The sequence below is a fragment of the Podarcis erhardii genome, assembly GCF_964252035.2.
Source record: "Podarcis erhardii genome assembly, chromosome: 5".
NCBI lineage: Eukaryota > Metazoa > Chordata > Lepidosauria > Squamata > Lacertidae > Podarcis > Podarcis erhardii.
This window is the reverse complement of record NC_138509.1, coordinates 51,887,032-51,908,691: the sequence shown is the minus strand read 5'-3', so window position 1 is coordinate 51,908,691 and position 21,660 is coordinate 51,887,032. Positions and strand designations below refer to the sequence as shown.

General features: G+C 40.9%; 1 long non-coding RNA gene across 1 annotated transcript in view; it reads left to right on the top strand.

Annotated features, from left to right (window-relative positions):
* The window catches only part of LOC309342532, a 45,173-nt gene that overhangs the window by 2,843 nt on the left and 20,670 nt on the right, over positions 1-21,660 (top strand). Inside the window, exons 2-3 of the long non-coding RNA XR_014156878.1 lie at positions 7,389-7,453; positions 12,405-12,539. This is a non-coding gene — a long non-coding RNA (uncharacterized lncRNA). The remainder of the gene's footprint in view (positions 1-7,388; positions 7,454-12,404; positions 12,540-21,660) is intronic.

The window sequence follows — 21,660 nt, the reverse complement described above, 5'->3', positions numbered from 1 at the left end:
CTCAAGTGTTTTTGCCTTGCTGAAATGTATTCTTGAACCGCAAAACTACCTCTCACTTGCCTGTAGGAAGAGGTGTGCATGTAGAACTACCTCTGACTTCCGCCGACTGTATAAAGGTGAAGAGTTGCAAATGTTGCTCCACCCACTTTCCCCTTGGCCCTGCCTATTATGTGGCCCCTAGAAAGTTACCCATGAAGCCATACCCCTGACTTAGAGGTTGATAGTGCATTGATAACAGTGGCCAGGGCATATCTGTCCTCTGCACTGGTTAACTTTCAGGCTGGAAACAGACTTTGCTGGAGGTACATGGGTGTCGTGGAAAATAACTTTTTTCTCCTCTTTCCTTGGTAACAAGTAATAAATAAATGGCAGGACATCTGTATGCTCAGCATTTCACATCCTTCATTTAATGGGATGCCTGCTATGTGGATTGGGGCAGGATACAAATATGTTGTATCACACATTTTGTTTCACTACACATTGAGGCAGGAGGAGAGATGGGCCCCTGCAATAAATAAAATAGTCTAGGAGAAAGGGGCTTTCCAAATAAACAAACATACCTGGCATTGGAAGACAGATCTACACTCTGGTTGATTTCATGACTGGATCGTAGCAGATCTAGTGTCATGAACTGGCAGGACAATGGGGAGGAGGAAGAGGATCCCAGTGAGGGGTGTAGCCACAACTAGTACACACCAAGGGAAGCTGGTTATGGAGAATGGGAGGTTGGGAGCATAGAAAGTACTCATGGGGTGACAGAGGACAGCGAGAGGGTGGGGGTCAGTGCACAGGAGCAGGACCCATAGCCAGAGGAGCCTCAATCTACTTGAACAGGCTTCCTCAACCTCGGCCCTCCAGATGTTTTGAAACTACAGTTCCCATCATCCCTGTCCACTGGTCCTGCTAGCTAGGGATCATGGGAGTTGTAGGCCAAAAACATCTGGAGGGTCAAGGTTGAGGAAGCCTGTACTTGAACATGGCAGGCTCTGATGCATGGGGAGCAGTGGGAGGAGTGCCTTAAGAGGCAGGCAAGGGCCCACAACCTAGATGACCAGCTGTGGCTCATTAGCTCTGGGAAGCGGCTGTGTGATCCTCAGCTGCAGTAGGCTCACAGCTGGTGAGGGTTACTGCCAGAAGCTGCAATCAACATGCAAGGCCTTAACTTGACTGCTCCAGGAGCTCTATGGGACTGTTCCTTTTTGGGACCATATGCACCAGTTGAGACTTGCTGCCAGGTATGCTGGGGGTTCAGAACACTAGGCAGATCTTCTGAGAAAGTTGTGTTCCAAGTCTTATGCCTTCATAGTTTCTCAATGGCAAGGACTGCTGCCCACATGCTGCCCATCGTCTGGTATCAAGACCATGTCTTTCCACTCACTAAAGCCCTAAACAGCCTTAGCCAATATACCTGAAGGAACATCTCCACCCCCATCATTCTGCCCGGGCACTGAGCTCCAGCGCCAAGGGCCTTCTGGTGGTTCCCTCACTGCGAGAAGTGAGGTTACAGGGAACCAGGCAGAGGACCTTCTCGGTAGTGGTGCCTGTCCTGTGGAAAGCCTTACCTTCAGATGTCAAGGAAATAAACAACTATCTGACTTTTAGAAGACATCTGAAGGCAGCCCTGTTTAGGGAAGTTTTTAATGTTTGAAGTTTTATTCTGTTTTTAATATTCTGTTGGGAGCTGCCCAGAGTGACTGGGGAAAGCCAGATGGGTGGGGTATAAATAAATTATTATTATTATTATTATTATTATTATTATTATTATTATTATTATTATTGCTGCTGCAGCTGAAACCCTCAGTTCTGTCTGTGTCTCCCTTCACCCCCTGCAGTCTTTAATTAATTGCACTGGTACTGCAAACAACTTCACAGTTCCCATATTGCAGTTCCCTAAAACACCCTCGCCAACAGGCCACTACACTGGGCTCAAAAGTTGTCATGCACTCTACCAAAGACCTTTTTTGAAATGGCTGACAATATGGACTGGATTGATATTTGGAGAACTAAGAACCCCCTGGGAAGAGAGGGAACATTCTTCTCTGAAGCCCAACTGACTTGGACAAGAATCGACCAAATATGGATATCTAGAGGTCTGGCACCCAAGGTCAGAAAAGTGGAAATCTGCCCAAAGACCTGCTCCGACCATAATGCGCTGAAGATGGATATGACACTATTGCCAACCGGCTCCTTTAGATGGAAGATGAATGATAGCTTGTTTAGAGATCAGGAGATTCTCAAGAAGGCCCAAAAAACCTTGAAGGATTATTTTGAAATAAATATGAACACTACGGTGGAAAAAAGAACTATCTGGGACGCAAGCAAAGCTGTGATGAGGGGGTTCTTGATACAACAGAACACTGTAAAGAAAAGAACACAAAATGAAAGGAAAGATAAGATTTTGCAGAAAATTAAAGAATTGGAGAAGAAATTAAGATCAAACCCGAAGTCACAGCCGATTCTGAGAGAAATTAAACTATATCAAGCCCAATATTCTAAATTGATAAACCAAGAAATAGAATGGAAGATTAAATTAATGAAACAAAAAACTTTTGAATCGGCAAATAAATGTGGAAAACTGCTAGCTTGGCAGTTGAAGAAGAGACAGAAATTAAATACAGTTACAAACCTAGAAATTGAAGGAAGAAATATCCAGAACCCCATGGAAATTAGAAAGTGCTTCCAGAGATACTTTAAAAAATTATACACTCAAGGGCCGCAAGATGAGGTTGAGATTAAACAATTTCTGGAAAGAAATGGATTAACAAAGTTGTCACAAAAAAACAGATTAATCCTGAACAACAAAATAACACAACAAGAGATTGAACAAGCTATCCAGAACATGCAACTGGGCAAATCTCCAGGGCCAGACGGTTTGACCTCCAAGTATTACAAGACATTAAAAGACTATCTGACCCAACCAATGATGGAGGTCTGTAATGAAATTATGGAAGGGAAGAAGGCGCCGGAATCGTGGAAGGAAGCCTTTATCACATTGATACCAAAATCTGAAGCTGAAAAGACACAACTCAAAAACTATCGTCCCATCTCCCTTTTGAATGTGGATTACAAAATATTTGCAGACATTTTGGCAAGTAGATTCAAAAGAGTGCTTAATGAAGTAATTCATAAAGACCAGGCAGGCTTTCTCCCAGGTAGACATATGTTTGCAAATACTAGGAACATTATTGACGTTTTGGAACTTTTGCAAACAGACATAAATACAAAAGCAGTGTTAATTTTCATAGATGCGGAGAAGGCCTTTGACAATATTTCTTGGAAATTTATGAAGGGAAATTTGAATGAAATGGGAGTGGGACGGGGGTTTGAGAATGGGATTGACGCAATATATTCAGAACAAAAGGCCAAACTGATAGTTAACAATGTGGTTACAGAAGAGTTCAAAATTGAAAAAGGAACACGACAAGGCTGCCCGATTTCCCCTTTGTTATTCATTTCGGTTCTGGAGGTGCTCTTGAACTTGATCAGAGGGGACCGGTTGGTGGAAGGGATTCAGGTCGGAGCGAAACAATACAAATTGAAAGCTTTTGCAGATGACCTAGTTTTGACTCTGCAGGAGCCAGAATCTAGTACGAAAAGAGTATTACAACTGATACAGGATTTTGGTCGGGTGGCAGGATTTAAATTAAATAAACAGAAAACTAAAGTGTTGGGGAAAAATTTGACAGATACAGAGTCGGAAAGGTTTCAGAGAGAAACAGAACTAACTATGGTTAAAAAAGTAAAATACCTAGGGGTAAACATAACAGCAAAAAACCTGAGTCTATTTAAGGACAATTATGAAAAATGTTGGTCTGAAATTAAGAGAGACTTGGATAGTTGGACAAAATTGAAGCTTTCTTTGTTAGGCCGAATTGCTGCTATTAAGATGAATGTATTGCCAAAAATGTTGTTTTTGTTTCAAACATTACAGATTGTGGACAAAACGGAGTGCTTCCGGAAGTGGCAGAAAGATATATCTAAATTTGTCTGGCAGGGCAAAAAGCCCAGAATTAAGTTTAAGATATTAACAGATGCGAAAGAAAGAGGTGGCTTTGCCCTGCCAGACTTAAAGTTGTACTATGAAGCCGCAGCTTTCTGTTGGCTAAAAGATTGGCTACTTCTCGAAGACACTGACGTGCTGGACTTGGAAGGTTTTAACAATGCTTTTGGTTGGCATGCATACTTATGGTATGACAAAGTTAAGATCAATAAGGCCTTTAAGAACCATATTGTCAGGAAAGCACTGTTCAATGTCTGGACGAAATATAAAGACTTATTGGAAAACAAAACTCCAAGGTGGCTCTCACCTCTGGAGGCTAAGGCCCTAAAAAGACCCAATATGGAGGCCAAATGGCCAAAATATTGGGAATTATTAGAAAAAGATGGAGACAATTGGAAATTGCAGAGTTTGGAGAAAATGAAGGATAAGGTGCGAGACTGGTTACATTATGCTCAGATTAAAGAAGTTTTTAAAAATGATAAAAAGTTAGGGTTCCAGGTGGAGAAATCGAAGTTAGAAACAGAATTGTTAGAACCCAAAACCAAGGTACTATCTAGAATGTATAACTTGCTGCTAAAATGGAACACACAAGACGAAATGGTTAAATCGGCTATGATAAAATGGGCACAGGATATTGGGCATAACATTATGTTTGAGGACTGGGAAAGGTTGTGGACCACTGGGTTGAACTTCACTGCATGTAATGCTCTGAAGGAAAATGTTATGAAAATGATATACAGATGGTACATGACCCCAGTTAAACTTGCCAAAATATACCATTCGTCTGACAATAAATGTTGGAAATGTAAAGAAAATGAAGGAACATTCTTCCACCTCTGGTGGACATGCCCTAAGGTGAAGGCCTTCTGGGAAATGATATACAATGAGCTGAAAAAGGTATTTAAGTATACCTTCACTAAGAAACCAGAGGCCTTCCTTCTGGGTATTGTCGGCCAGAAGGTGTTAAAGAAGGATCGAACATTTTTCATGTATGCAACAACGGCAGCAAGGATTCTCATCGCAAAAAATTGGAAAACTCAAGATTTACCCACACTGGAAGAGTGGCAGATGCAGCTGATGGACTATATGCAACTGGCCGAGATGACTGGCAGAATCCGAGACCTGGGAGAAGAAAAGATGGAGGAAGACTGGGAGAAATTCAAGATGTATCTACAAAAACATTGTAATTTGTTTGAATGTTAAGAAGGATGCTAGATTATAAAAAACTGGCCACCACTAAACTAGATTTAAATTTGATGATAAGTGAGACTAAAGAAAATATAAAAACTTTATTGGAAAAAGTGTTAAATTATATTGGAATGTGTGGACATGAGATTGTAAACAAGTTGATAATTTGTTTGGAAAAATTCTTTTTTTTAATGATGTAAATGGGAGAGGGGGACGTGAGGGAGTCCAAAGAAGTGAAGAATTTGTTGTTATAAAAGTAAGATTGTTTGATGTGTGCATTTATATTTTAAAAAACCTTAATAAATATTTATAAAAAAAAAAAAAAACAAAAGTTGTCATGCACTACTTAACTGCATGTTTTGCCTCATATCTCGGGTTCTACAAATGCTAAAAATGGACTTTCTGAAAATGAACACACTGGGAATCTGGGGGTCATCCCAGGGTAGCAACTGTCAACATTGGTCTTCCTGCAGACACACCCATGGAAGTTGGTAGCGGCCATGCCGAAAGGGTGAGCACCAGAATATGGAGAAAGACAGCATTCCTGCAAACACCCCCAGCCAATTTCTCTCATGCACTCGTTTGTATTTCTTGCTAATGTGGATCATGACCTTGTCAGTTCTGCTCTCTTATGAATGGAAGCCTCACACAGTCAAGCAGGATGTGGTCACTGCGCAACTATTGTTCTTGATCAGCAGTGGGGATGTTTTGCACTGTGGGAGGGCCTTTTCGATGGTAGCCCCGAGCCTTTCAAATACCCCTCCAAGGTGCCTATTGTACAGACTTTATACTGCTTTCGTCAGCTGTATCTATTCCTCCAGATTTTTGGAAGGGTCAGGTGAGATGATGACTTAGTTGTATCTGCTGCTTTGATATTCCACTGTCCTTTTTGTTAACATTGTGGTTACAAAGTTATATATAATTTTTATTTAACCCACCCTGGGAATTTTGGATGAAGGAATTGTAATAAGCCCTATAAACAAACAAACAAACAAACAAACAAATATAACACTCATTAATATCCCTGTAAGCTGTCTCTTCTAAGCAATATCTGTATTCATGTGTTGCCAAGTTGAATTCACATATGCACTCTGTACATGCAAACATACACAAACTTCTCAGAGCTCTAGAAATAATAAAACTGTGCTGTATGCTGACTGATTAAATTGACTGATGTTTTTGTTAAGTAATTTCTGTACACATGTATGACTCATTAACTTACAGGTACAAGCACATTAAATGTGTCCAGGCCCTACAGAGCTAAACAAAGTATATCTCTTACCGCGAATGTTGAGAGAAAACCACTACAGCAGCTGAAGCTGTTGTATTTGTTGCATATAAATAATGAAGGCATCTAGAGGAGTTAAAAAACCTGTAGACTATGATACAGTGAACTTGTGCACTCAGTCATTCCCTTCATCCAAACAACTGCCTTTGGCGTGAATAACAGCTTGGCTGATATGAAGCACAGTATTGATCTGTTGCTCAAGAAAGTCCATTGATAGTTCTTTGGACTTTTCCTGAGGTATGGCTGTAACAGCTGAGCACGAGAGGGATCTGCTGCTTCTATCTCTAGCTCATCCCAAATGAATTTAATAGGAAGCCAATCCAGAGAGGGCAGTCTGCTCTCAATCTGTACTGTTCAGTCTCACTTACACACACACACACACACACACACACACACACACACACAAACAAACAAACAAACACAAACAAGCAAACTTTCTCCCTACGTTTCTTTCTATTACTAAAGGCCGATTCACACTTCAAATTTTAAACTTAAAATCCATAGAAGTATCGAGACGTAAATGGCAGCATAACTGTGGGGCCATCAAATGGGAAACTACACAGAGCTGTTTAAAGTGGGCAATGGAAAAGTCTCCCCAATTGATTCTGCCACTTCGATTCAGGTACTCCCTGTGCCCATTCAACTGTGAACTTTGAGTCCAACACTTAAGAACAGCGGTATTGGGTTTTGTTCTTTTCAGATTGTGAGCCTGTGGGCAGGGACTTGCTTTTTATTTCTGGACAGCACCTAGTGCATATTAGGTGCTTGATAAATAATAAATTGTGTTGATCCTGTGTTATTTTTCGTGCCCCATATCTATTCTTTAACAGGTAAGCCAAGGTATACAGGCATATCCTCTGGATACCTTGCCTCAGCCATGTTCTGTGACCATCCATTTCCACATATTTTTAGTGCCAAGGGAGAAGAAGAGGAAGAAGCAAAAGAAAGAGAGGAAAGAGAAGGAAGAGCTGGTAAATGTGAGTATCTGTGTGTTTTGTGCCCACAGGCAAACAGTAATTTAGCATTCCTAATCCAAAGGCCACACCATAGCTACTTTGAACTTTAAAAAACAAACCATGGGAGATTACAAATCTAAGAAGAGCTCTGCTGGATCTGACCACAGGCCTATCTAGTCTAGCAACCTGTCTCCTGCAGTGGCCAACCAGGTGCCTTTGGAAAAGCCCAGAAGCAGAACGTGAGAGTAATAATTCTCCTTCCTTGCTCCTCAGCAACTGGCATTCAGTGACATACGACCTTTGAACCTGGATGTTCCTTCTTCTTTCTTCTTGAAATTCCCATATCATGTCTATTTTGATTTGATATGTTTAATCAAGTGCACGCATGGAGACAGAATACATGGAGTGGTTTATTTGGGTATTAATGTATGTGTAATATATGTTGACTGTCCAAATTGAGCATAACGTGAAGCAAGCCATTCCATTAGCACAACGATTTCTCCTTGCATGATAGCATGCTATTTCCCTCCCCTCCCCCTGCATGCCCCCTAAATCTATTCTGGGATATATCCCCCCCCTTCATTTATTTATTTATTATTAATGTTGCAATACATATATGAAATCTTTACATAATAATACATATACATTATATTCGTAAATTCACATTTTCATATTTCATTATGTACCAACATTTACCCATTTCTTATTTCTTGCCCTGTGTCTTCCTTCCAACCCTGCGTGACTTCCTTATTATTATTTTGTAACTTTATTATTGAGATTGTAATTTTGTATCTTAATAATTAAACATTCAATCTTATATATCTGCTTAGCTTAACTTAACTTAGTGAAATCAGTCTATACATATCAATAAATTCTTGTTGGAGCATCTATTCTGGGATTTTCCCCAACCCTCTGGAGCAGATTTGGGGACAGGAGGAGAGGATGGAAGTCCCATTCTGCTAGCTCTAATTCTAGCTAGCACAATTGTTTAGCTGAATAAATTATGGGTGTGTTTGGTAAGGGGTGGAGGCAGTACCTTTCAGCAAAGAGAGCTGTCACCAGCAGGCAATGTTGCAAGAGAAATGACCATGGATGAAACAGCCCTTATCCCCAGATGCTGAAAGATGACTGAGGAGGCAATGTGGTTTGGTAGCAAGGTAACACAGAGTTAAAAACCAGACATGAAGCCTAGTATTGCCATATGAACAAGACCTTCTCACAATCCTATATATTTACAGAAAAGCCAACACAGGTGTTTTATTTTATTTTAGTTCTGGAAAACTTGTAGATAAACAGCATCCTATTTCTTGACCAAAAAATATTGCGTTCAGGGTGTTCTTTTAGATACATGGTCCTAGTGGGAGTCTGGCTTAACCCCATTGAACTGATAAGCAACATCAAAAAACACTGTGGACTCTCACACTTTGGCTAGAATAAAATGTAACCTGCATCACTTTTAAATGCTTCAACATAGGGATTAAACAGTAAATAACCACTATTTGAAATAGGAAAATAATCACGCTTATTCTTGGTTAATGACCTAGGTTAATCACAATGTGATAGTAAGGAAACCAGCTTGGTGAACCACCTCTGTAGTATCTGGTTGTTCAACCTACATAAATGTTGACATATGAGCTTCTGTGCCATGGTGATACTTGCTTTGGGAACCTCTAGGCTGGACTAGTAATGCATTTATGTAAGGACTGCCTCTGAAGAGCATGCAGAAATTGCATTTTGCGCAGAATATAGCAGCTAGGTTTGTTGACAGGCCTTGGCCTCAGGGATCATGCAACACCAACTGCCATCCAGTTGCATGGGTTATCTCCGGGCTCAAGGACTAAATGCTGTGGGTTTCAAATGTGTGTGAGACTACATCTTTTAGAAGACATCTGAAGGCAGCTCTGTTTAGGGAATGTTTAATAGACTATTGTATTTTAATATTCTGTTGGAAGCTGTCCAGAGTGGCTGGGGAAACCCAGCCAGATGGGCGGGGTATAAATAAATTATTATTATTAATTATTATCATCATCATCATCATCTTATCAAATGTGCCTCCACACCATGAGATCATCAGGAGTGGCCCTGCCACAAGTCCCCGGCATCTGAAATTTGGCAAGTGAGTATTTCAGAGCTCCTCTGAAGCTCTGATCCTAGGAACCTGCCTAGCTCCAAGGTTTTAGGAGGAGGCTTCAAAAACTCCTCTAAAAAGGCTTTTGGTGATAATTTGGCACTGCTGATGATGGCACCTATTGGAACTGGTTTGTGTTTCACTTGTTCAGTTGCTGCAGATAGTCTGTTTTTTATTGAAGTTTTAGTGTTCTGTTTAAATCTGTTTTCAAATCTTTCGAAGGTGCCTTGGGAGCCAATTTTGGTTGAAAAACAAGGTATAAATATAATAAATAAGACTCATTCTCACATTTAGATATGACATTAGAGCATTTTAATTGTCACAACACATTTTGCTCTCAAATAGGTTTTGTGAATTTCAAAAATCAGTTCCGATTAGCAAGTTGTGACATTCTGTTCTCAAACATGTCAGCATTGTGCCAGTCAAAATAGGTGCATCTGGCAGGTAAACCTACAATCTTAGGTACACATTCAGTATATATCAGCAATTTGTAAACACCACTTAAAAATAGGTACCATGCCTATGAAATAGGTACACTGAGAGTATGTTGTTAAGGCTGCTTCTCTGCACATAGAATTAATTTTTCCTCTACATAAAATGAGACCCTGCTACAAAGAAAATGTCACTAGATGGCTCCCATTTTCACAAGCTCAGATCCAGGAGTCCTTTTTTAGTGTTATCCAAGCACAATTCTCACTGAAATCAACAACCTTGGAAATTACCAAGGACACTCATAGATGACTCCTGTTTGACCAGTGGTTTAAATTTCCCTTTATTTTGCTACTGCTCTAATTGGAAGCAAGCATGTTTGAAAGTTTCTTGAATCCTGGATTGTTGTCAACTTAATTGTGCTACATATGTAATATTGGGATGCAGATTTTCTTCATGTTATTTCTTTAACTCGCCTTTTCTACACCTTCAGGGTTGGCTTGTCCTAAAACACCACCACCATGCTGTTGAAAACTCAGACCTATGTTCATATCTCAACCTAACTTTTGCAAGCAAAATCAATAGTTTAATGTGAGGAAGACACCCCCCTCACACACAAACATAATAAAGTTAGCTTTAATCCAGTACTAAATTATAACACTCTGCAACAAACAGTGAGCAACACCAATTGGAATTAAGTGCAAACAACCATGTTAACAGGCAAATCTACCCTGGCTCCTGGCTCTGACATACATTTGATTTATGCCTGTCATCACCTGCATGAGGTAAAACATGCCAACATGCTCCAATCCCTCCAGCATTGGTCAGTACTCATTGGGGGGGGGGAGCTTATAGTCTCCTAAGAACCATACCTCCTTGCCATCCCCTCAAGCCCATTGGCAATGAAGGGAAGGCTGAAGACTGGTCCTTCACCATACAAGGTGCCTCAAGATGCTTGCCAGGAGCATCCATGATTCATAATTCCTGCCAGAACTTGCTGCCAAACAAAACAAGCCCAATTAGCCAAAAAAACATAGCAACTCATAGCTAACCCTAAACTGTAAATGCAGGACAGGTCACTTGGCTGTATGAAGCTCCACAGAGGCTGAGTAGGGCAGCCTTATATAGTTGAGCACTGCCACCAACCCAATTGGCCAATAGGCTCCACATGACAGGGGGATGCATCCCCATTCCAGCTTCAATGAAGATGAGGTGAATCTGAGGACATTTCAAGTGTGCCAGGTCACTTTAAGAAAAGTGCATTAGTTGATTTCTGTTCATAGCCATACAATGTGTGAGCGCTGCTGGACTTAATGGGAAGGTCATGCTAAATGCCGCCACTCCCCACCACTGCATATATGTGTTTCCTAAGACCAACCGGCACAACTGACTACTTGGTGTATTGATATTTGATATCCAAGCCACTATATAGATATGACACAAGGAGCACTGGCCAAGGCCACTTGGCCAGGGGAATACAAGTGCAGAGATTCTCCCACTACTTTGGTTCAGTAGTGAGCCCTTTGGAAGTCCAACCTTATTGGGAGAAAAGAGAAGCTTCAAACTTTGAGCAAGTTAAGGAATGCCTGTGTTTAAGCTCTTAGTAGACCAATCTGCACCCAATAAAAATGGATTCACTGGAAGCAGAACAGGCAAAAGCAAGTACGCCTTGACATATAATAAGCATATGGAATTCAGAGCCAAAAGATGTAGTTACAGACACCAGCTCAGATGGTTTTAAAAGGGGATAAGACAAATTCACAGAGAACGATTCATTCAGTGGATATTAGACATGCTAGCTACAGTAGATATAGTTACTGAACACCAGTTACTTGGGGAGCAAGGGAGGGGTGAAACAATATGGCAGGTTTGTCTGCTTCCTACCCTGCCTCTGAGCCCCCTGAGACTTGGTGGATTTTTGGACTGACCCAACATGGCTTTTATGATCCCAGGTAAATACACCCCTTTCTTCCTTCACAAGCATTTCCATGCTACGATTACAGGAACATCCCTGGAGATGTTTTGTGGCCATCCCTAAATACATTATTTGGGAGCACGCCAGAGACAAGACAGCAAAACTCAAAAGAGGCAGTTGTACACACCCCCAGAACCAATGGGATGCCTTGTGCCTGCTTCCCTGCTTTGATTATCTGGTTATCTCTGGTTAAATGTTATATAAAGAGCCCTTTTCTTTGATTCAAATGTTTGGATGAGAGTTTTGTGCATAAAAATAGTCTCCCCCCAAAAAGCAATTTTCTCTACTTCATCTTCCATAACATCCTGAAATGTCAGCTGAAATACAAGAATGAGATGCAGAACTCTAGAGCAAAGTCCACTTCTGGGCATTGTGACCGCAAGAGATGGACTTGCTATATTGCCAAGGGTTTTTTATAGTCTCTTCTTTATTTCCCACAGCTTGTCTTTCCACCTTTTAAAACAAGACTTTGCATACTAAAGATTGTAGAGGCAGCCAGAAGAGAGCAGCATATACACAATACATCTCTAGAAAGGATTAAAAATCAATGAGTTGTTTTCAAATTAGAAAAGGAGGTAAGAAGCCTTTTTCTTGCTCTGTCTTTATTATTTAGTTTTAAGGTTCCCTAGTCTAGTGCAAGAGCTACTTGGCCTAAACACACACATGCAACCTGCTCAGAGTAACTTATGCCTCCTAAATAGTTGAGGAGGGATCTGTCTGAAACATTTGCTGAACAGGGGCCCAGAGTCTGTGGATAAACATTAATCTTGCTTTTGCAACAACCCCCGCCCCTACAAAAAAACAAAAAAGCCCACCCCCTTGCAAGGTTTTCTTGAAAGTTGGAGGTTCGTTATAGAAAACATACGTAACCTTTTGTGGGCTGCATCTGCAGTTTGTTGGTTTATGAAACAGGCAAAGTATGACTTTCGGCTGGCGGGGGGTAATATGGGGGCTGGGCAAAGCACTGTCAGGTCAGCCCTGGTGGGCTTGCCTAGCAGAGGCAGCAGGTAGCAGCTCATGACTAGGGAGGCAACCGTTGACATTCCCACAGTGGATTGAAAATGGCAGCTAGATTGAACGTCCCACTGTGACTGAGAGAACCCTTTTTAAAGGGATACTAGTTACTAGTGTTGCAGTTCTGGCAGCTTCCCAAAGATACCAGACACTAGCACTGTGTCTGGTTTCTTTATTGTGAAATAAGCAACACCATTTCACAAGTGTGGTTTAAGCAGGCCCATTGCCCAATTAAGTGGAATTAGCTGAGCCTTGTGGCTTCATGGAATAAATGAACCCATTCCCCAGCTGTTTCTCCCTTTGCCTTCCCACTTCCTTTCAGCCAGTTTTCCCTTCTGATTCTGTTCTAGTTCTATTTTCTTGCTAGCTCTTGCGTGTTCCTGCCTTCATTATCCTTTCTGTCTATCCCCCCCCCCCACACACACTTCCTGCTTTTCAGCACACTGCCTATGTTGCCCCACTTCTGTTCTCCATCCATCCAGCATTAAGCCTCTCCTTCTCCTTTGTGCTGTGAAGCACTGCAAGTGCATCTGATGTTCAGTGGAATTGCAGCACTAGTAGGTTGTTTCTCGATTTTAAATGGTGTTATGAATTTAACTGGGTTGCTGTTGTAACTTTAACTGTATGTTGCTGGTTTGGTTATTTATTTTATGTTGGTTATGTTGCACATCTCTTTGGGCACCTGCTTGGGTGGAACAATCATATAAAAAACAAAGAAAGATAAAAGGAAATAACTAAAAGGCATCAGCAAAATTTGGAGTATTATGCACATTAACTGGAGTCTGTCTAATTCACAAACTTAGACTTTATAGTGGGTGGCCAAAGATTCCCTGTTATTAAGTTTACATCCACACCATATATTTAAAGCACTCATTCATGCCCTTCCCCCCCCCGAAATCTAGGAACTGTAGTTTATTCAGGATGCCAGGAGCCCTTTGAGGGGTCTCCTAATAACATTCAGCAGCCTTAACATACTACAGTTTCCAGGTTCTTTTTGCAGGGAGGGGGGTATGTGACTGTTAAAATGATATGAGTGCTTTAAATGTGTGGTGACCTATGATTTCTTAATCTTTCCACAAATCTGATGTGGGGTGAAGATTTCTTCAGCTGTAGTAAATTGATGCCACTGAATGGAATCAAAATAACCTGTTGAGATCATTTTGGAGACAACCTGTGAATGGAATTCCTGGCATTCCTCAGAATGAGAGTTTGCCTCCCTGTTTCTATGCTCTCCAAGTGTATTGGAGTTGTACCTGCTGCACCTGTATGGCTCTCCCCCCACACACTTAATTTTTAAATTATCAGATTAATTATTTTTTCAATTGATGTCAGCTGCTTAGACAGTCTCTTTTGAGACTGCAGTTGTGGGGTATACATAAAAGTCTGGAAGTCTTTTCTGTGAGCTGTCGCTTTGGCTTCTCTGTTGTGGAGGATTCTGCTTCTGGGAATGAGTCCTGCTTTTCCGCTCCTCAGTTTGCATCATTTGCTGCTCTTTTCCGTTGTTTTAGGTTTTTATATTAATTTTAGGCAGCAGCCTGATGATGTTTTGTCGTTCTATTTTGTATAGCGCTGTAGAGTGGCTGCCTGAGATCTGTTCTGAAATCTCGTTAAATAAATATGTCCACTGCTGGATTAAAATATCTGCCATGATGGATGGGAAGCTCCCCAAATTATATCTGCTTGATCAGTTAGCCAGCTGTTCTGACATTACCAGGTTTTGGCAGAACTTCACTTTTAATTCATTCTTATGTTTTCTTTCTGAGGGATTTGCGCAGGGAAGAAAATTGACCCCCTTGAAAGCAGAGATTACTGCAAGGGTCGGGGATACTTTATGGAGCTGGGCAAAGTCTCAAGTTGGATTCTTGGTGTGATCAGTTGGAGAAAAATCTTTGTTTGGAAAACTATAAAGAAACTGCACTCCATTTTCATATGCATTACTTTAAGGCTCCTGTCCTATAACAGTTTACTTGGGCTTAAGCTGTACTGAGCACACCTTCTGTGTAGGCATGCGTAGGATGGTGCTGCAAGAATCTGACTGCTGCTTTCGGTGACCCTAAAGTACAGATCCGATCTTGTGGCCTACCAGCTGCTACTGGACCAGAACTCCCATCATCTCTGACTGTTGGCCATGATGGCTGCAGCTGATGGGTATTGCAATCCAGGAACATTTTGTATGGGGAGGACCATAGATTTCACACCTCTGTCCTAAACTGTCATTCCCCCCAAATGCATTGCATCTGTAGAATCTAAGTGGTGGAATAAACCCCACATTATTTGCTTGTTTGCGGCAAATATAGAGAGATTAGTTGGTCCAGTCTTTACATTGGATTCAACTTTGGCTAATCCAACATCAATTTGTAAATTTGTTAGTTGGCTAAAGTAGCACTTCTCCAAGTATTTGGTTAGGTATTATTACCGCTGCTGTTACTTTTATTACCCCATTTCTTACCCGGTTCCAAATGGATTAAAAACAAGAAAATACGCAGGGTCCTAAAATATGGTGTTGGGTGTCAAATGCCAGCATAAAGAGGCATTTTTTCAGCAATCAGTGAAAGCAACGTAATGGAGTTACCATATGCACCTCTGTAGGGAGGGAATTATACAACTTACTTGAGAGTTAAAAGAGTTGATTGATTAAATGATAGCCCATTGTTCCGAATCTCTTTTGCATTGCCATTGCTTCTCTTCATATACACACATTTAACTGCAACATTCATATTATTTATTTGCTTGACAATTAGCTAAATCCAATCTAATATTCAACAAAGGTTTTATTAATAAGGCAGAGAGAGAGATGCTCCATGATCATAATCAAATCAAATTACTTTGTATCTTTTGTGGAAGCTGCAAGAATAATTAGGCAGATTGTTTCTTTATTTTTTATTTAAATGTTTGCTTGAAGCATTAGACTCTGGATCAAGCCTAATGCAGATGCAAGAGCTCTAATGTATACAAGGACACTTCTGCATAGCTCTGTGAATTCCTTCCTAATGCAGAAAGTGAACTTGCCTCGGATACAGCACTGAACAAGGAACCCTGCATTTGCAGGTTGCTTTGCAAACCAAAGGAGCAAATTACATGATTCGTGCATTATTTAGTTATTGTGCATTTGTAATTCAAGAAATTGCAAAGGGGTTACATCTGAACAGAAATCAGTATATATTATATAAAAAATACAAATTCCACATTCGGCACAATAATTATGGTTACTATTGCTGTTGTTATTATTTATTTATTTATACCCCGCCTTTTTCCCCTGGTGGGACCCTGGGCTCAAGTTTTGAATTAATCATATTGTAAACTATACATCTATGCATGCAAAGGCTGCTGGATTAACATTCCCAGTATAATTCCACACTTAGAGTTAGGAATTTGACCAAGAAGTGTGCAGGTGTTGTCATGAGTGTGTGTACAACAATCTTTGGGACACCCAGTTGCATCCCGGACCCTATTAAAATATCTTGCAGAAGATACTGATAATTGATGAAATCTTGCCTTCACTGGCCTCATAATCAACCACAATGTATTTGATTGGAGTTTCTCCCAAAATTCCTTTTGCTCACAGTTCTCGTAAAGCTGTTGTTCTAATAATTGGAATGGAAGGTTGGAATGGAAGGTTGGAGCAAACCTGTGTTCACAGCAAATAAAACAATCCACTTAGCAATAGATTTCCTTGGAGTTGCTTCTTTTGGCCCCAGTTACACTTTCTTTGGTTTACTGGCTGATCTAAATCAGCTGTGCGGTGGTTAGATTTTAATCAGCTCTGGTACGCAGTAATTTTAACTGCTGAAAAAGCTACTAATTAATCACCTTTCTGTATGTAAGAGAGAGATAAATATCCATCCCAGAGGAATTATAATTTCATGGTTTCTAATGATGGGCAGATTACATTTATCTGGATAAATGCAGGGACAGAAGGGGGAGGGTGTCGTAAGTAATAGTCAAAGGCATTTAGACACCATTTAAAATCTTCCCTGCCTTAATTCCATACGATGATAAGACAATTTTCCCAGTTTGTGTGTGAAACAACCACATACATGCAAAGACAGACAAAAGGAAATAATAATAGAGAGACTGAATACCAGGAATGATAAGTAAAACAAATCACTTGAGACTGATTAAAGTTAAAACAGACTAGTCAAGATTCAGCACAGTACACACTGGATTTAATAAAAGGAGAGGTGGGTGTAAAAAATAACAATAATGATGATAAATGAAAACTGCATTGTGTGCTGCTTGCAATAATGAGCATTACTACTACACTCTTGTCCAGTAACCGTGTGGGCAAAAACAGCCACGTTCACACAGACAAGGATAGCCATCATGGCGTCCTCCAAATGTTTTTGGTCTACAATTCATGGAAACATAGGAAGCTGCCTTGTACCAAGGCAGACCATCGGTTCATTTACTTCAGTTTGGTTCTCACACTGACTGGCAGTGGCCCTCCAGGGCTTCAGGCAGCGCTTCCTCCCAGCTCTACAAGGAAACGCTGGGCTTTGAACCTGCAATTTCCCTGCACGTCGAGACAGTACACTGAGCCGTGGCCCCCTAACCTAACACCATCCCTGACCATTGGCAATTTTGACTGGGGCTTGATAGGAGCTGGAGTCCAGAAACCTCTGAAGGGTACCACGTTGGTTGTCTAAAACAATAAAAACTTACAAAGCAAACAGTAACAAGATTAAATCGAGATGGAATAAAAGAAAAAGAAGAAACTGAGACAGAACTTACCTAAGAGCGAGAAGTTGGGAGAACTGGGTGTCCACTGGTTACATAATTTATCCTGTTGCCACCATGGGTTTCCTTGCTAGGCTTTGCTGCTTCGCTCAGGTAGAGGAATTTATTTTCAAATGTCAGATTATATTGTACATCTGCTTGTTCATACCATGTCTACAGGTGATGAATTTTAGAAGTCTCTTTGAAATAAATGGGATTGATAGAGAGTCTGTGGGTTTTTTTGTTTTAAGTGGATCAAATAAACTCCTGCCTTTTATTTTTATTTATCTGTATAAAACGTGTTTTATTGAAAACTGGGTAGTATGCAAATGTCCCTGGGGCATTTAAAAAATGTTTTCATATGGCCAGTTGCTAGAGAAGTGCCCTGGTGTGTACAGAATGCAAACAGAGGCGTCTCCTGCCCCACCTCACCGCAGCTCCCTAATGCAGGCATAGGCAAACTTGGCCCTCCAGGTGTTTTGGGACTACAATTCCCATCACCCCTGACCACTGGTCCTGTTAGCTAGGGATCATGAGAATTGTAGTCCCAAAACATCTGGAGGGCCGAGTTTGCCTATGCCTGCCCTAATGCCTACACAGATTTTTTAGTGGAGTGGTGGACCTAAGAATCAGGTTTTCCCACATCTAGCAATGTTGGCAGGTATGTAAATGCTACAGTCAGTGTCTTCAGGCATTCCTATCTCCTGTTCCATCCTAGACTGCAGATGTGGACTACTCAATGAGCAGAGCTCTGCTTCTCCAGATGTGGTCCCGGCCCTTCTTTATAGGGCCATTGGAAGTGGCTTGCAAAACCTCACTGTTCATTGACCAACAAAAGTCCAAACTCTGCTTTAAAGGGGGGCAGGATGAGAATGTGGGAACTGGCTCACAGAACTCACATCAACCCCATACATTTAAATCCTTCTCAAAGTGGTGTAAGAGCATTTCCAATGTATGGTGTGGGTGTGACCCTAGATACCAAGGCATTTCATATAACCAGATCCAGGGATCCAAACTATGGATTACCAAGACTTTGGACAGTACAGGTTCCGAAGAGTAGCTTGCAGTTACTAGTTCTTTTTACTTCCATACCACACTGAGCTAAGGCAAGGTCTGGTTTAGTGTGTCATGCCATGTGACTCATGATTAAACTCTCCCTTTGGTAACCATCAAACCAGTACAGTTTGTACTGTAACCTAGTACAAACTGTGAGAAAAGGGATTAACATCAATCCTGTTCAAACAGCACGCTAAGCCAAACTTTGGTTTAATTCAGAATGGCATGGCAGTAAAAAGGCAGGGGGAGGAGCAAAGGAGCTGGGAACTCTGCTCTGGAAACCTCCACAGTCGTGGTAAGCCACAGTTGGATTTAGCACATCATGCAAATCAGGCCATTATATGCTGTTTTGCAATGCATAAAAATTGGTAATCTGTAAGCACTTCAATTCCTGTTCCCTTAATTTTTATGTTATGAAAGTTATGAAAGCTAAAACTTGTAGAAGGTGCATTTACACTCATCTGCATTTTTTTAAAAAAAGTTATTACTTTGTACATCTGTGATGTTGTACTTGCTTTCCAAACCTCAGTTTTATCATTGTGTTTCATTTCCTGTCTTTCTGTCTCATTGGTTCTCAGTAGGGGAAAATGTACAAGTTTACTGTTTTCATATGATGTACAGGACAGTTCCATATATACACGGAGATAGATAGATAGATGATAGATAGATAGATAGATAGATAGATAGATAGATAGATAGATAGATAGATGATAGATCTTCAAGTGAGAAGATCCCTGAGGACAAGGATGATCTAAAGAAAATAATATTTTCAAGAGAAAAATTATTATCTGTGAACTGAAATTGCTTCTGAAGCTTCACTAGAAACTATTTTACATATCTAATTTGGTGGCTAATATCCAGTGCCAAGAGGAAGGAAACGTGGAAACTTCAGAAGGTTTGCTCCATCTTGTTTGAATGCAGAGCACAATGAATTTGTATCCGCTGAGCATTCAGCACTTACATTTCAAAACCTACAGCACACTAAACGTGAAACTTTTGTTCAAATTTCAAGGATTTTGATAGCCCAAGTGAATAGACACTGCCTATTGATTTTTCCCTTACAATGACTCTTGGATAACCTATTTTCTCATTTATTTTTAACGACAGCTCATGAGATTTTACAGCAATTCTGCCCAACCTCCTAATATCAAAATCCCTCCTTGACCCTGAAAATTGTAATTCTGCTATAGATCACAGCTGCTGAATATTACCTTTTACTAAGCTGGTTAAATAAAATATGTCCAAATCACTAGATCCCACAGGCCATGACTGAAATTCTAATTATACTGGGTCGGTATTTTTATGCTGCACTACACAGGAAAAAAGCACAGCACTTATTCAAAGTCCACACCAAAGTGGGAGAATCCAGAATGTGGGTTCTAGTTTTGAATTTTAAGGGGAAAAAATTGTTATGCAGCTCTTCGGTGATCCTCCTCTCAAACCTTTCCAAGCAACTGAAATCCTTTTGATGCATTTTATATAATAAAATGCTGAGCACAGTGACTGTATTCAGGGTGTGTGGTGGATGTGTGCTTGACACACACAGAGATTTGGGATGCGTACTTTTGATATGTATCAGTTTTGAAATCAAAAAGAGGCTCATACCTCTGTTGGTAAAATATGCACATAGAACACAGTCGCACGGGGAAACCAAAGTGGCTTTGGATGTGTGTTTGGGGATAGGGAGGACAGGAAGTGCATGTGCATGTTTTTTTTGCCTTGTGCTTCTTTGTTTGGCGCCCCCAAAAATGAGCTTTTGCGTAATTCTCTTCCTCCCTCACACTTGGATACAACATGTGTATAACCAAGAACTTGTCCATCTCACGATTTTTTTTGCTGGGGAGGGGGTTGTAAAATGCCTTCAATTCCAAGCATGAGGGAAGAAGCATGAGGAAAGAGTGGGTCACTTGTGCTTCCTGTTTTCCCTTACTCTGTCATTCCCAATTTGACTAAGGTTTCTTCTTCTGGATATAGAATCCCACAATATGGTTTTACTAGGTCACTGCTGGGCCCACCTAGACTGAAATCCTATCATACTTACCTGGGAGTAAGTCCCAATGAAGTCAATGGTGTTTACTTCTGATTGCACTGTTACCCTCCCATACCTGCCTCTTTCCAAATACCTGTAGATCTTAAACCTCTGTGACTGTTAGGCTTCTGTTATTCTTTTACGCAGAGCTATTTTGCATTTTTTAAAAGTTATATTGGTTTATGGGAACCATATTTTTATGAGCTTAGAAATCTGGTGTCTAAGAAGTAAGTAGTCAGGGAGAGGAAAGTGTGCTCTCCCCCGCCCCGCATACAAGTACTTTAAGCTACCCTGAGACATCAGAGATGGGAAAGATCAAAAAGGTCTTTGCACTACAACACTGAATGTACTTGGGGAGCTTCATGGACTACAGGCGACTGAGACTGAGAAGCATGCGGTGGCTGGACTGGAGTAGCTTTCCCCAGCCTGGCGCCTTTCAGAAATTGTTGGCCTCCATCTCCATCTGCCACAGTCAGTAGGACTAGTGGTGAAGGGTCATAGTCCAACAACATCTATAGGGTGTCAGGTTGCAGAAGACTAGTCTAGAATTGGTTTCCTAAAGCATGGACTGCAACTCCCATCATCCCTAGCTAGCAGGACCAGTGGTCAGGGATGGTGGGAACTGTAGTCCAAAAACAGGTGAAGACCCAAGTTTCGGAAACCCTGTTCTAGAGTATTGAGTTTGGAGATGGGAAGCAAAAGTTCAAATCCCTGGTCAGCCATGAAACTTAATGGATGGCTTTGGATGAATCACTCTCTCGGCTGTATCTCCTGAAATACCGTGTAATATTCAGCTATTAAAACTGTCCTACTGTTGAACCTGCTTCTTAGAATTGTTGCTAGGCTTCAGGACTGAAAGGTAACAAGGGAAAGGACACAGG